Source organism: Capra hircus, chromosome 11, assembly GCF_001704415.2.
Source record: "Capra hircus breed San Clemente chromosome 11, ASM170441v1, whole genome shotgun sequence".
NCBI classification, from domain to species: Eukaryota; Metazoa; Chordata; class Mammalia; order Artiodactyla; family Bovidae; genus Capra; species Capra hircus.
In genome coordinates this window covers 20466587-20483798 of record NC_030818.1, presented here as the reverse complement: position 1 = coordinate 20483798, position 17212 = coordinate 20466587, and the positions used below count along the sequence as shown (strand labels likewise).

The following is a 17212-nucleotide window of genomic DNA, read 5'->3' as shown; positions in this document are numbered from 1 at the left end:
AAGAGGAGAGTGAAAAGTTAGCTTAAAGCTCAACCTTCAGAAAACCAAGATCATGGCATCCAGTCTCATCACTTCATGGCAAACAGATGGGAAAACAATGGAAATGGAAAGAGGCTTATTTTTGAGGGGCTCCAAAATCACTGCAGATGGAGACTGCAGCCATGAAATTAAAAGACACTCGCTCCTTGGAAGGAAAACTATGATCAACCTAGACAGCATATTAAAAAGCAGAGACATTACTTTGCCAACAAAGGTCCATCTAGTCGAAGATATCATTTTTCCATTAGTCATGTATGGATGTGAGAGTTGGACTATAAAGAAACCTGAGCACTGCAGAATTGATGCTTTTGAACTGTGGTGTTGGAGAAGACTCTTGAGAATCCCTTGGACTGCAAGGAGATTCAACTAGTCAGTCCTAAAGGAAATCAGTCCTGAATATTCATTGGAAGGACCGACATTGAAGCTGAAGCTCCAATACTTGGGCCACCTGATCCGAAGAACTGACTCATTGGAAAAGACCCTGATGCTGGGAAAGATTGAAGGCAGGAGGAGAAGGGGCTGACAGAAGATGAGATGGTTGGATGGCATCACTGACTCGATGGACATGAATTTGAGTAAACTCCGGGAGTTAGTGATGGGACACGGAAGCCTGGCATGCTGCAGTCCACGGGGTCACCAAGAGTTGGACACGGCTGAGCGACTGAACTGAACTGAACTGAATAAAGTCCAAAAAATCATGTTGACACTCTGCTTTGATCCACAAAAGACTTAAGATAGCATGTAAAATAGTTAAATTAGAGCAAGGCAACAACTTAGAAGTGACGGAAAGCAAAGCAAAAATCAAGGGTGACCCTCACAGTGAAGGTAGGAAGAAGGAAGTGCAGAAAATGCACACCAAGGAGGCTTTTCCACACACTTGTGTTACGGGGTACTCATATTCAATGCTAAGCTTTCCAGTGGCCCCACCAATAGAAACAGTGACAACTTACAGACAACTACAGCGAATGCCAAATAAAGGAGAAGGATCAGCACGGAGGGAGCGGGGCTCGATAGGGAAGGTGACTTGACAATAATGAGGTTTAAGCCAGATTTTGATGGACGCTGGAGCTATGGATTCCAGAGGGTGGCACTCAAGCGAAGTATAGAGGAGGAGAATAAGGAGATTGTCCTGGGGTTTAGGGATCCTTTTGGCTTGTCTCAAGGTAGGACAGGCAGATGACTGAGGTCCTTAACACTGGATTTTAGATTTCACACAACAGAGCCCTCCCTAGCTTTCCCTGACAGAAAATAATCTGATGGAAGAGGTATTTGGAGGAAATTACCCTGGCACCACGCAGTTGCAATTTTCTCCTCTGCAGGTTAGAATTCATCATAGGCATTTAGGAAGACGCTGTCACGCATGTCTCTCCTGATACAGTTCACATCTGGTTCTGCCATTGGCAGTCCAGAGTATTTAGAAAATCTGCACAGCATTGGTGTCTAATAACCTTTGCTTTAAACACAATGAAGCCAACCACAAATTTAGAAATGGCACACATCCCTCTGGACTAATTTAGTCCAGGTTCTCTATGCGACTGAGGAAATCCCTTGAGTAGTCTGGACACTGGCATGAGTGTTGAAAACCAGGGAGGTTGCAACTAATCTTAGAAATAAGAGGAAAAGGAGCGACTTTCGCTTTCAGTGTGTTTGCCTTGCATGTATAAAGTTTTGAGAGTTTGAAATAGCTCTAGACCGAACAGCCTGCTGCACAAAATCGTACAATCACCAGAAATTTTTTGTTTTTAAAGACAGTTATATTTTTGTAACACGTGGACATTATGACCCATTTGGGCTTAAATTCTGGCTGAGCAGTTTTTTTTTCCCTTGGTTGTACTTCGAGGAGCTCATGAACTCCTTCAGCCCTTAGAAGAAATGAAATCAATAACTTCTTAGTTGCTCAATGACACAGGTCCATAGAGGGTAGGGACTAGTTCCATAGGGGACAGGAAAACATCTGCAAGAACACATACTTTCTCAGCCCAAGAAGAGCTCTTGGCAAAACTATAGGCGATCTCTTCTTGACCCCAATTAGTTGTAATCCGTGTGCAATCTGTCTTCTGGGACAGCTGTTATCAGCCTATGTGGGGAAAGCATGTCCTTGCTAAACTTTTGATGGAGAAGGGCAAAGGGCAAGGCTTTATTGCTCTGACAGTCACGCATTCACTTCCTATCATCCAACTGGTTGTTTTCTTTGGAGGCCATTCTCAACTGACTCTTGGGAAGCAAGTTGAATTTGTTGGAGGGGAAGTGGTAAGAGTAACCCCCAGCACATCTCCTTGATTTGTTCCTGACTCTCAGCGGGTGAGAGAATTTCGTTTGCAAGTGTCAGAAACCCTTGGGAGAGAGAGTCTTGTGGAAAGGATCTAGATTTTTAATTCTTCCGCACCTACATGGATTGATCAAGTTGGGATGGTTTCTGTAAGGAAGTGTAAATAAAATCTGGAAGAGATACACAAGATGTAGAGCTTTGCTAAATCAGTTTTTCTTAATGAAGTGCATTCACTCAATTAGCAAAGATTTGAGAGCCTTTTTTATGCTAGCGGTTGTGCGTGGTGCTGGAGATACTAGGGGATAAATAAAAAAGATCAGTCATGGCCCATGAATCACTGACGTGGCATATGGCAGAGTAACACTTCTCAAACTGTGTATCAAATGATGACACCAATTCCATTCAACTCTTTTGCTCTCACCCAAACAAAGTGGAGATAGCGATTTTTTTTTTTTCTCAAATAAATTTGGGAAATATGGTATACTCTGTTTTGGGGTCGTGTATCATATCATAGAATAAAAAAGTTTTTGATAGGTTCTGCTATCAATAATTGTGGTATTCTTTCTTTGTTCGATATAGCATTTATCAAAAGCATCAGTAGGAAATCCACCTACCAATACTTAGTTTTCTGTGAAACACATTTGGAACATGTTGGTAGTGGAAACTCAGTGGACATGAACCAGTATTAAAAACTCTCAGGGTCACAAAGCTGGCTGTGGTTAGCTATGGTCAAGAATTGCTGCTGTTGAGTGAAATCCACCATGGAAGCCCCATTCCTGCCCTCTGCAGCCACAAAATATACTCCTGGGCCGTCCCCAGGACCCTCACTGAATACTTTCCCTGCCAAAAATGACCTTACCCCACTCACTCTCTCACTCCTGTCCAGTTCCTGTGCTTTCACAATCCTGGCTCCGAATTCACCTTTGCCTTGGTGTATTCTGTAAAGTAGCATCTTTAGAATAAAAGAAAAGTACTTTTATTATTTTATTTTCTTATTACAACAAAGCACGTATATCACAGAAACACTGTGAAATGATATGAAACAGTAAAAGGAAACAAAGCCCATCCAGAAATAACTACTGTTAACGTTTTAGTGACCATCCTCTCAAAGTTTTCCTTCATCCCCGAAACATATATGCACACATGTATCAAAAGTGGGAACTTTTGACTCTGTTCACTCAGTACTGTATTGTGAGGGGACCATCTTGTTTTCATTGTACTTCCCATGTCTCACACAGAGAGTGACACTCTGTAAGTACCCAATAATTATGGAATGAATGAATGACCGATCCTGAGGTCTTTTCTAGTTCTAAACCCATTTGATCTTTATCATGTTTTTATTCCGTGAATCTTCCATGTGTCTCCACTTTACACTAATTTTTTTTTCAATTAGGAGACTTCATTTTTTTAGAGCAGTTTTATATTTACACAAAAATTGAGCAGATCAAACAGGCAATCTCCATATGTAGTCCCTCTCCACCAGCACAGGTTCCCTATTATTAACATCTTGTGTTAATATGGAACATTTGGTACTCTGAGTTTGTTTTTTTTTTTAACCATTTTAGTAGGTGTGTGGTAGTAGCTCAGTTTGTTTTAATTTGCAATTCCCTAGTGATATATGATGTCATCTTTTCACGTACTTATTTGAAGTCTGTATTTTTTATTTAAGGAGAAGTGTGTTCAGATATTTTACCTATGTTTTAATTGGGTTGTTTTTTTGTTATTGTTGAGCTTATAAGCATTCTTTGTGTCCAGTGATAATTTCACCAGATACACAAGTCTAGGTTGATGGCTTTTCCTTTAGTACTTTAAACATTTCACTCCATTCTCTTCTGGCTTGTGTGGATTCTGAAGAGAAGTCCAGTGGTAATTTTTATCTTTGATCTTCTACAAATCAGATTTCTTATTTTCTTAACTTTTAAAATCTTTATCTTTGGCTTTCTATAGTTTAGTATGTTTGGGTATAGATTTTTTTGAGTATTTATCCTACTTGGTGGTCTCTGAGTTTCTCTGGATCTGCGGTTTGGTGTCTGTCATTAATTTTGAGAATTTCTCAGCCATTATTAGCTCAAATATATCTTCTTTTCCTTTCTCTCTTTCTTTCCCTTCTTCTTTGCCTCCTCTTCTAGTGTTTCCGCTTCACATTTGTTTTGCCTTTTGCAGTTGTTTCACAGTTCCTTGATATTCTGTTTCATTAAAAAAAAAATCATTCTTTCTCTTTGCATTTCTGTTTGAGGATGGCCTATCTTCAAACTCACTGATTCTTTTTAGAGCTTCCATTGCTCTGTTTATATTACCCATCTGTTCTTGCATGTTTTCTCATTTTCCTTGAGAGCCCTTAACATATTAATCACAGCTATTTTAAACTCTCTGTCTGATAATTCTGAAAGCTATGCTATGCCTGAGTCTATTTCTTATGCTTTCTTTGTCTCTTCAGAATGTGTTTTTCCTTGCTTTCTAGCATATCATTTACCTTTTTGTTGAAATCCAGACATGATATATTGGGTAAAGTAACTGAGATAATTAGGCTCTTAGTGTGAGCTGTGCTATGTCTGATGTCTTTTGCAGCTGTAGTGCCTGAGGCTTCATTTTCTTCTAGTTTCCTTACTTGTTTTTTTTCTCATGTTGTTTTTATGTCTCCCTAAACTCTTCTCTGGAGAAGGAAATGGCAACCCCCTCCTGGTAGGTTACAGTCCATGGGGTCACAAAGAGTAGGACACGACTGAGCGACTTCACTTCAAAGCCTTCTTAAGTAGAATCTGTGTCTTAGAGCTCTCGGTTGTATGCCACTGTAATTGTGGTGGAACTCTGCTGATGTAGTGGTGGTTATGGGTGGGGGGAGGTGATTTATAATCTTATGATTAGAACTTAGTTTTTTAGTGAGCCTGAGTCCCTGGGCTGTGACCTTCAGAAAGGTTCCTCAGTCTTTTCCCTTACTTTATATAATACAGGAAGACTAGAGGGGATTCAGTCAGTTCAGTTGCTCAGTCGTGTCCGACTCTTTGTGACCCCATGAATCGCAGCATGCCAGGCCTCCCTGTCCATCACCAACTCCTGGAGTTCACTCAGATTCACGTCCATCGAGTCAGTGATGCCATCCAGCCATCTCATCCTCTGTTGTCCCCTTCTCCTCCTGCCCCCAATCCCTCCCAACATCAAAGTCTTTTCCAATGAGTCGATTAGAGTTGACTAATTACCAAGGGAACATTTCATGCAAAGATGGGCTCGATAAAGGACAGAAATGGTATGGACCTAACAGAAGCAGAAGATATTAAGACAAGGTGGCAAGAATCTGAGTGAACTCCGGGAGTTGGTGATGGACAGGGAGGCCTGGCATGCTGCGATTCATGGGGTCGCAAAGAGTCGGACACGACTGAGCAACTGAACTGACTGAATCCTCTCTAGTCTTCTTGTATTATATAAAATAAGGGAAAAGACTGAGGAACCTTTCTGAAGGTCACAGCCCAGGGACTCAGGCTCACTAAAAAACTAAGTTCTAATCATAAGATTATAAATCAAGAGGAGAATGAAAAAGTTGGCTTAAAGCTCAACATTCAGAAAACTAAGATCATGGCATCCGGTCCCATCACTTCATGGGAAATAGATGGGGAAACAGTGGAAACAGTGTCAGACTTTATTTTTTGGGGCTCCAAAATCACTGCAGATGGTGATTGCAGCCATGAAATTAAAAGACACTTACTCCTTGGAAGGAAAGTTATGACCAACTTAGACAGCCTATTCAAAAGCAGAGATATTACTTTGCCAACAAAGGTCTGTCTAGTCCAGGCTATGGTTTTTCCAGTGGTTATGTATAGATGTGAGAGTTGGACTGTGAAGAAAGCTGAGCATTGAAGAATTGATGCTTTTTGAACTGTGGTGTTGGAGAAGGTGCTTGTGAGTCCTTTGGACTGCAAGAAGATCCAACCAGTCCATTCTAAAGGAGATCAGTCCTGAATATTCATTGGAAGGAGTGATGCTGAAGCTGAAACTCCAGTACTTTGGCCACCTGATGAGAAGAGTTGACTCGTTGGAAAAGACTCTGATGCTGGGAGGGATTGGAGGCAGGAGGAGAAGGGGACAACTTATTGAGCATGATCTGTTGCTAGGACCTTATACTTAATCTAGTTGGGACACAGGCATAGCCAGTCCAAGCCCCTATCCTTAGGGACCATCTGAGGTCATTTTCATGGTGCATACTTTGTCTCTCAAACTGAGCCAAGGTTCCCCATTCCTGGTCTGTGTGTTTATATTCTGACTTCCTCAGACAACTTTTTCTCAAACAAGTCCATCGATCCACATTCTGAAGAGTTCAAGAGTTCCCCAAGAACAGTTTAAAATTTTATGTTTGCATTTTAATTATAACATAAAATTTAGGATAGCTTAAGGATATTATAGAACAGAGGTTGGCAAATTATGGCCCATGGTCTAAATCCAGCCCACCACCTGTTTATTTGTATAACAAGTTTTATTGAAACACAGCTATGCTCATGTGTTTATGTAGTGTTTATGACTGTTTTCATGCTACAGTGGTGGAGCTGAAAATGGTGGAGAAAGTGTATGGCCCACGATGCCTAAAATACTTACCATCTGGCACATCCCCAAAAGAGTTCACTATCTTTGCTCAAGAAGATCTTTAGATGATTATGATCACATGATCTCAGCATCAGTGTTTGTGTTTATGATCATGAGGCCAAATGAAGATTACAAATTAGGTTTCTTGGGAATATAAAATTAAGAACATGGAGAGTGAATTGAGTAAGTACATGAGAAATTTGCGAACGAATCACGCGATGCGCAGAAGAGCTTGCCCTGAAGTAGACAGAACCAGATTCATGCTGGGGCCCACACCACGTGGGGGTACCTTATCTGTATATGTGCTGACTTGCTGCAACTCAGTAACAACCGTAGTGACCATGGCAATGACCACATTCCAAACCCTTTTTAATTTCATTTCTAATTTCTGTCCCAGAAATAATGAAGGTAGATACCCATTTCATGCTGCTTCCAGTAAATATCACAATGCTAATCTGTCTTCAGTGGAAGATAATCATCTTTACTTAATTAGCAGGTAACACCTTACTAAAACTGGCATTGGAGAATTTGCCTGCTGGCAGCATTTTCCTTAAGGAAGAAATCTCAGTATCCGAAACCAGCAAACAAAGCTCTGCCTTAGTTGTACCATTCTGTATGATATACTTATGTGTATTCTGGGCAGAAATTCGACTTTCCCTCTCAAGAAAGAGTCCCTCTACCTATAGGCCCATGACCCTGGATGTTCTTTTTTTTTTTGACTTTTTATTTTATACTGAATAAAAAATAACCAGCTACTGTATAGCTGGTTAACAATGTTGTCATAGTTTCAGTGCACAGCAAAGTGACTCAGCCACACATATACACATATCCATTCTTCCCCAAACTCCCCTCCCAGACTGGATGTTCACTATTCTTTATCATTCTGCCTGTTCCTGTCTTGGGGCATGAGGGACACCTGGATGGGCTCTGCTCCACCCCTACCCCCACCCCAACCAAGAGCCTGCTCTTGAGGCCATCTCTCTTCTAGACCAGTCTCTGTTTTAGTCTCCTTCCTTCCTGTTTAGATTCGTTTAGGTGTCCTTTCTTGCCTGAGAACCTCTGTAAGAACTTACTATATTACACAGGATCTAATAACATTGATCTTGAGGGAAAAGGTATAAGTCTTGGTCAGTTTCCTCCTCAGAAGTATTTTGAGCCCCATTAACATTTCGCATCTCCTTCCCGGCAGAGTTCTGCACCAAGTGGTGGAGAATAGTGTTGGGAATAGCAGGCTTTGTTATGCCACAAAAATACGTTGTTAAGTTTTTCACCCAGACCAACAGGGACTCCCAGGAATCCACTGCATATGATGGATAAACCCTGAGTAGAAGTCTGGGTATTAAAGTCAGAGATAGTGCAAACATTCTGCTCTCCCCTTTTATGGGTACAGGAACCTAGAAAAGTCAGTTGTGCACTTCCATCCTGTGGAATGAAGGGTATCTAATGTACAATTTAGCTAAATGCAATTTGAGGCCATATTTTAAAAAGAACATAAAGTGCTCTAAGGCAACGTTCATTTCTCGATTTTTGGTTACAGCTCTACTGACATATAATTCACAGACTCAAAGTATACAATTCAGTGGTTTTAATATATTCAGACTTGTGCAACTGGCACCATAATCAATTTTAGAACTTTTCATCAGCTCAAAAGGAAATTCCATACTCTCTAGCTGTCATCCTTCACTGTAGCCATTCCTCCTGACACTAAGCTCATCTACTTTTGTTTCTCTATGGGCGTGCATGCTCAGTTGCTTCAGGCGTGTCCTGCTCTTTTGTGACCCTATGGACTGTAGCCCACCAGGCTCCTCTGTCCATGGGATTCATCAAGCAAGAATGCTGGAGTGGGTTGCCATTTCCTTCTCCATTTGTCTCTCTGTATATACTTATTCTGGACAATTCATATAAATGGAATCGTATAATATGTATATTTTTGTATGTGGCTATTCTCTTTTACTTAACATACTGCTTTCAAGGTTCATCTATGTTACAGTATGTATCAGTACTCCATTCTTCTGTATGGCCACATAAACTTCCATTCTATGGATATAACACATTTGGCTTATCCATTCATCAACTGGTGGACATTTGGACTGCTTCCATCTTTTAGCTATTATAAATAATGCCACTGTAAACATTCATGTACAAGTTTTTGTATAGATACATGGGTTTAGATGTGGATTCTTGATTTTATTTCATTGTTCCATTTAGCTATCCTTCTGCCAATAACACATTGTATTGATTACTGTTAATCATGAATTTTAAAATCAAGATGTGCAAGTCCTCCAAATTTGTTTTTCACTTTTAAGGTTTTTTTGGCTATCCTGGTTTTCTTGAGTTTCCATGTAAATTCAGTATTCAGCTGGGATTCCGATAGAGATTGCACTGAATCTGTAGATCATTTGGGGAGTTTTGCTGTCTTAACCATATTAAATCTTCCAGCCCATCAACACAGATATTTTCTCATTGATTTAGATTTTATAAATTCTTTCAACAATGTTTTGTCATTTTCAGAATATAAGTTCCCCTGCTGAGTACTTAACATGCATGAGACACATCAGTGGTGTAATTTGTCAACCACATCACCTCCTCCCGCCACATGCTGCCTAGAGAACACAGACCATAACTTAATTTCAGTTTTCTTCTCTATTTCTGGTTTCCTGTGCCCTGGAAATCAGAGCGGCAGGATCCTTTTCAGTTCATTAACAATCATGTTAGACGAGCAGATGCTGGCTCACAGCAGCTGTGCTGCCAATGCATGTGTTGCTTCTGGAGTCCTTCATTTTGCCAAAAAAATTTAAGAGAGTCCTTATTCACAGCAATAGACTTTCCCTAGGAAGAGCCACCTCTACGAGAGTCTCCAGATAAGGAAGGGAGTTTGTCCCCTGAGCCCCAGGCTCGTACAATTCCATGCAATTTTGCATGCACAGTCCTGGCCGCTGAGCAGGGCTGGGACAGCACAGAGAAGGTCCTAGGATGCTGTGGCATGCAGACCCACAGGTGTGCAGTTGTCTCAGACCACGAAGCCTCTCAGCAAATGGGTGTGGGGTTTGCAGGGTCAGTTTCCTGCCAAACCTTCACCTCCCTCTAGCCATTCTACCCCGTCTTTCTCCCCCAGGCACCCATCCCTGACCCCAGCCCCTTTCTAACTCTACCTGAACTGTCTTACTTGAGAAAGGGCCCCAGAGAGGATTTGCTCCATCTCCTTCTAAACATTCAAAATCAGTTAAACGAATGGAACAGGTTTTAGTAAGTAACTGAGTGTTTTTGTAATAAAGGGTAAGGGGGAAAATGTGTTATTTGAGCCCAAAACATGTTTCCTATTTCCAGCAGTAACTGAAGTGAGTTCTGCGGATCACTGGGAATTAGATCTTAAAGAAGACAGGGAGAATCTTTGTGGGGATAGTGTAGGGAGCACTATCTGGATGCCAATCCCAGCCTGGTACCTGTGGGACCTTAGGCAAGTTAAGGGGAGTTAATTAAGTTAATTAACCTCCCATGCCAACAGTTCCTCATCCTTAGAGCAAGGAATACCTGCCTCACCTAGTATTCTGTTGGGCATTATATGAACTAACATATGGACAGTACTGGCCCAGGATGAACTCAATCAATATTGGCTTCTTTTCCTTTCGTGGAGATATTGAGGATGGCAAAGAGACCATAACTCAGATTCAGATGCAGGCAGAAATTGAACAAATATTTATGAAGTTCCCACCGAGTGGAGGATGCAGACAAGCACACAGCCAATTAGAGGCAGGGTAATAGTGACCATAATAAGAGTAAGACTGGGTGCTTGTGAGGTCCTGGCACCCACTCTTGGGGGTACAGCAAAGGGAATGTTCCTAGAGGCAACTTCCTATAAACATAGATCAGAGAATTAATAAGAATTACTTGGACAAAGCATATGGGGCAGTATATTGGACAGAGGAAATAGTAAATACCTGGAAGTAAAATTCCTTATGCATTAATGGACTGTTGGTAATAAAAATGACAACAGTAGCAACATTGTTGTAGACCTACTATGTCCTAAGCATGCTGTAAATACATTGTTTTATTGATTCTCACAGCTCTTTGAGCAATGTATTATTAGTTGTACAGATAAGGAAACTGAGACTTGGAGTGATGAAGGAATCTGTAAGATCACAGAGCTGGTGGGTGGTGGGAGATACTTTCATTAAGACTTGGGTACCAGAGCCAGCACTGGCTCCTAACCTTGTAAGGGGCTGCCTTTAGTAACAGACTGTGACTGAGTAGGACTTCTCAGGTGGTGCTAGTGGTAAACAAAGTGGGTCCTGCCAATGCAGCAGACCCAAGAGATGTGGGTTTGATCCCTCGGACAGGAAGATCCCCTGGAGGAGGGCATGGCAACCCACTCCAGTATTCCTGCCTGCAGAATCCCATAGACAGAGGAGCCTAGTAGGTTACAGTCCAGGGGGTTGCAAAGAGTCGGACACGACTGAAGCGACTTAGCACGCACACATATGGCTGAGAAAGAGCTTTCTGAGGATGCTGGGGGTGGGGGGCATTGCTTCAGGCAAGGCTGTTAAATCAACAGTTAGATGAACAGAAGAGATCCTCATAGCGACGCTCACTCTGCCCTCCCCTCGACTTGGCCATCTTGCAGATACAGAGCTTTGAGGTCAGTGCAGATCACTCCGGGCTGACTAAACAGCAACTCTCTGGGATGCTTCCTGTCAGAACAGTGCCGGGAAAGACTGCCTCACAAAGTGAGCACTGCCCAGCTTCCAGGGGCTCCAGACACGTAGCTGACATTGTGAAGAGCACCTCTAGGGCTCTGCAGAGCAGCAGCCTTGTCAAATTCAGATGCTCTGGCATGCTAGCGTTTATTGAGAAAGTGAGTTATTGGCAGGGTTTTGGAGCTCATCTGTTTTTCAGAGTTTTGTAGAAATAATCTGTCTCACAGTAGAGTTTGGCTCAATTCAGGGTATAGTAATGGAGTTAGGTGAATTTGGCGGAGGAGGAGGTCCTGGGGGAGACAGAGAATTCCCATAACTTAAGTAAGAATATGTCAGGTCTTGAAATAAGAAGCAGACTTAGACATAGAAAACAATGAATGCTTACAGAGTTTCGTCTATTTTGACGTTTCACTATTAAATTTCCTGCCAGTATCTTACAAATAAAGACCTGTTGAGAGCATGTGAAAAGTTACTCAGCAGCACTAGCCATCAGGAAAATGCAAATCACAACCACAGTGAGGTAGTACTTTGTATCCACTAGGACTGCTGTGATCAGAAAGACAAACAATAGCAAGTGTCGGCAAAGGTGTGGAGAGGTTGGCATCCTCACACACTACTGGTGGGAATGTGAAATGGTGTTGCTGTTTTGGAAGGCTGGCAGCTCCTCTAAAGGTTAAATATATAGAGTTACCATAGGTTAAACATAGAACTAATCCCAGGTATATATCCAGGAGAAATGGAAATATATGTCCATTAAAAAAATTGTATGTTTTTAATGTTTTTTTTTTAACTAAAAGCATAACTATATATATTTAACCTTTTGAGGAGCTGCCAGCCTTCCAAAACAGCAACACCATTTCACATTCCCACCAGCAGTGTGTGAGGATGCCAACCTCTCCACACCTTTGCCGGCACTTGCTATTGTTTGTCTTTCTGATCACAGCAGTCCTAGTGGATACAAAGTACTACCTCACTGTGGTGTTGGAGAAGACTCTTGAGAGTCCCTTGGACTGCAAGGAGATCCAACCAGTCCATCCTAAAGGAGACCAGTCCTGGGTGTTCATTGGAAGGACTGATGCTGAGGCTGAAACTCCAATACTTTGGCCACCTGATGCGAAGAGTTGACTCATTGGAAAAGACCCTGATGCTGGGTGGGATTGGGGGCAGGAGGAGAAGGGGACGACAGAGGATGAGATGGCTGGATGGCATCACCGACTCGATGGATGTGAGTTTGGGTAAACTCTGGGAGTTGGTGATGGACAGGGAGGCCTGGTGTGCTGCTATTCATGGGGCTGCAAAGAGTCAGACACGACTGAGCCACTGAACTGAACTGACTGAATGTTCAGTTATGTTCATAGCAGCATTATTCAAAACAGCTGAAACATGACAACAGTCCAAGTGTCCTTCAACTGATAAATGGATAAACAAAACAGATACATCTATCTATGCAGTAGAATATTATTCTGAAGTGTGATGAGCCTTGAAAACATGCTGAGTGGAAAACTAGTCGCAAAGAATTGTATATTATATGATTCCGTTTTTATGAAATGTCCAGAATAGGTAAATCTATACAGGCAGAAAGTAGATTTGTGGTTGCCTAAGGCTGCATGTGGGGTGGGGAGAGACGGGGATTGACTGCTAATGAGAACAGGGTTTCTTTTTGGGGTGATGAAAATGTTCTAATATTGACTCTATGAACATATTAAAGTCATTGGGTTGTATTCTTTCAGTGGGTGACGTCTATGGTATGTAAATTACATCTCAATAAAGTTATTTTTAAGAAACAACCATTAGGGGAAATTCTCGTTCGGTCTGGTAGTTAGAATGCTATGCTTTCATTGCAGGTGGCACATGTCTGATCCCTGTGGTGAAAAAAAAAAGAAACAACCATTATGGGCAGTGGTGGGGTGCTATGGGCTTATGGGCAGATTTTCCTCTCTGTTCCAAATTGATTCCAGGCCCATTGGGCCCATGAAATAAGGGGTTCATATTTACCTCATGAGAAAGCCAGACTCAGTGAGACCATGGGGCTTCCCTGGGCTCACTGTGGTTTACAGGTCTATTTGGCAGTGAGTTCTCCTAGCAACCAGTCCAGGCACATTTGACAGAACTGTGGTTTTCAAGCTCTGCTCTACTGAGTCTCTTTGGGGACACTCATGGGTATGGGTGGTGGGTTGGGATACGCATGAGAAGTAGGGTTGCTGATCAGGCGAGTTCTATTCTCCTACTTCAGTTCAGTCGCTCAGTTGTGTCTGACTCTTTGTGACCCCAAGGACTGCAGCATGCCAGGCCTCCCTGTCCATCACCAACTCCCGGAGTTTACTCAAAATCATGTGCATTGAGTCAGTGATGCCACCCAACCATCTCATCCTCTATCAGCCCCTTCTCCTGCCTTCAATCTTTCCCAGCATTAGGGTCTTTTCCAATGAGTTGGTTCTTTGCATCAGGTGACCAAAGTATTGGGAGCTTTAGCATCAGTCCTTCCAATGAATATTCAGGACTGATTTCCTTTAGGATTGACTGGTTGGATCTCCTTGCAGTCCAAGGGACTCTCAAGAGTCTTTTCCAACACCACAGTTCAAAAACATCAATTCTTTGGCACTCAGCTTTCTTTATAGTCCAACTCGCACATCCATACATGACTACTGGAAAAACCATTGTTTTGACAAGATGGACTTTTGTTGGTAAAGTAATGCCTCTGCTTTTTAATATGCTGTCTAGGTTGGTCATAGCTTTCCTTCCAAGGAGCAAGTGTCTTTTAATTACATGGCTGCAATCACCATCTGTGGTGATTTTGGAGCCCCCCAAAATAAAGTCTCTCACCATTTTCATTATTTCTCCATCTATTTGCCATGAAGTGATGGGACCAGATGCCATGATTTTAGTTTTCTCAAGGTTGAGTTTTAAACCAACTTTTTCTTTCTTCACTTTCACTTTCATCAAGAGGCTCTTTAGTTCCTCTTCACTTTCTGCCATAAGGGTGGTGTCATCTGCATATCTGAGGTTATTGATATTTCTCCTGGCAGTCTTGATTCCAGCTTGTGCTTCATCCAGCCTGACATTTCGCATGATGTACTCTGCATATAAGTTAAATAAGCAGGGTGACAATATACAGCCTTGACGTACTCCTTTTCCTATTTGGAAACTGTCTGTTGTTCCATGTCCAGTTCTAACTGTTGCTTCCTGACCTACATACAGATTTCTCAAGAGGCAGGTCAGGTGGGCCGGTATTCCCATCTCTTTCAGAATTTTCCACAGTTTATTGTGATCCACACAGTCAAAGGCTTTGGCATAGTCAAGAAAGCAGAAATAGATGTTTTTCTGGAACTCTCTTGCTTTTTTGATGATCCAGGGGATGTTGGCAATTTGATCTCTGGTTCCTCTGCCTTTTCTAAAACCAGCTTGAACATCTGGAAGTTCAGAGTTCACGTATTGTTGAAGCCTGGCTTGGAGAATTTTGAGCATTACTTTGCTAGCATGTGAGATGAGTGCAACTGTGCGATAGTTTGAATATTCTTTGGCATTGCCTTTCTTTGGGATTGGAATGAAAACTGACCTTTTCCAGTCCTGTGGCCTCTGTTGAGTTTTCCAGATTTGCTGGCATATTGGGTGCAGCACTTTCACAGCACCATCTTTTAGGATTTGAACTAGCGCAACTGGAATTCCATCACTTCCACTAGCTTTGTTCATAGTGCTGCTTCCTAAGGCCCCCTTGACTTCACATTCCGGGAGGTCTGGCTCTAGGTGGATGATCACACCATCATGGTTTTCTGGGTCATTAAGATCTTTTTTGTACAGTTCTTCTGTGTATTCTTGCCACCTTGTCTTAATATCTTCTGCTTCTGTTAGGTCTATACCATTTCTGTCCTTTATTGAGCTCATCTCTGTATGAAATGTTCCCTTGATATCTCTAATTTTCTTGAAGAGATCTGTAATCTTTCCCATTCTATTGTTTTCCTGTATTTCTTTGCATTGATCACTGAGGAAGGCGTTCTTATCTCTCCTTGCTATTCTTTGGAACTTTGCATTCAAATGTGTATATCTTTCCTTTTCTCCTTTGCCTTTAGCCTCTCTTCTTAGCTATTTGTAAGGCCTCCTCAGACCTTTTTGCCTTTTTCAACCATTTTGCCATTTTCCATTTCTTTTTCTTGGGGATGGTCTTGATCACTGCCTCCTGTACAATGTCATGAACCTCCGTCCATAGTTCTTCAGGCACTCTGTCTATCAGATCTCCTACTTAGTTTGAATTAAACCACTTAAATTGATATATTGGGCTCACAATAATGCCTTCTTTGAAAAAAAATTTTTTTTTCTCTGCTAAAATCCATTGCCCTTAACCCCAGGTTTCTCTGATTGCAAAGACAGTGAACCAAGCACTTCCCTTAATCTCAGCACCCAACGTGCTGATGTACCTGTGGAAAGATGCTCATAATTCAAACAAAAAGTGGTAACTCAGGCTGCTAAGCTCTTGCTGCTTTGGTGTTGGCCCTCTGCTGAGGAATGCACCCGCAAGGTATCTGTTTATAATATGAACTGCCAATGAACGAGGGAGAAATATTGCCCTTGGCCAAGAATATAGCCTGTTGCTAGAAAACAGTACAGCTAAACCGCTTATGAAATTATCAGAAAACACTGTCACTTAATAATAATATTGCACAAGATGTCCTTGTCGCCAGAAATCCTCCGATCCTCATCCAAGACTGTCTTTAGAGGCAAAAACTGCTTCCCAACAAAATCTAGGTTTGTTCTCAATTTGTCTTAACAAGGAATGACATAAGTTTACCGGACAAAAGAGTCCCATTTTTTGTTGCCTGTGTTTAATCTGCACGGACAGAAAGCTGTAAATATCGTAAGTGGTTGTTGCCGGCTGGCCTTGGAGGAGCCGTTCGTTAAAGGCCATGGTTCGCTGGTTTCTTGTGTGGCTTCCAAGGACCCAGGGATTCCTTGCTCATCACCACCATGAGGTCTGGCAAACAAAAGCCGGAGGCCCAGGAGGCTGTGTGGAAGGATAATGTGACCTTTGACCTCCACTAGCAAGGCCCGGAGGGAAAGAGGCAAAGTCAGGCTCCAGTAACGTTTAATGACAGATCTTGTTAAGGTTAAAAAAACAGCTCTGGCGTCCAGCTGGGACTTCATCTGGGAGGCGCTCAGAGGGCCTTTAGCAACAGCCGCGAGGCCCCTTGCGCAGCTGCCCCGGGGCCGCCAAGCCGTCTTTCTGAGCCCGCCACTGCCCAGGACCCCCACCCTTGAGGAGGACCCCCGCCGCTGTCGAGGACCTTCGACCAGAGTCAGTCTGAGTCAGGAGGGAGAGTCATTCATTTTTTCCCTATTGCCACCAGCAGGCCTCACCCCTCTGAGGGTATGATGAGCTTCTGACAGCAGCTCGGCATGGATTCTGGTTTTTCTCTTAGAAAAAAATAATCGTCAAGAAAAGAATTGAGATTAGTGCCCAGATGAAAGAGATCCCACGTAGTGTCTAGCCCCTTCTACACGTGCCGGTAATGGTGAGGAGACAGCTGTTTATAACTCAGAACTCTAACCGGAACCAAACCTTGCTCACACAGGGATCTCCGAATTCCAGTCTCTGGGACTGTAGAAGGAAATTTCTCTTGCGGCTAAGCTGCCCAGTCTATGTATT

General features: G+C 42.4%; 1 pseudogene; it reads right to left on the bottom strand.

The window, feature by feature from the left end:
* The window catches only part of LOC102184529, a 47205-nt pseudogene extending 30731 nt beyond the window's left edge, over positions 1-16474 (bottom strand).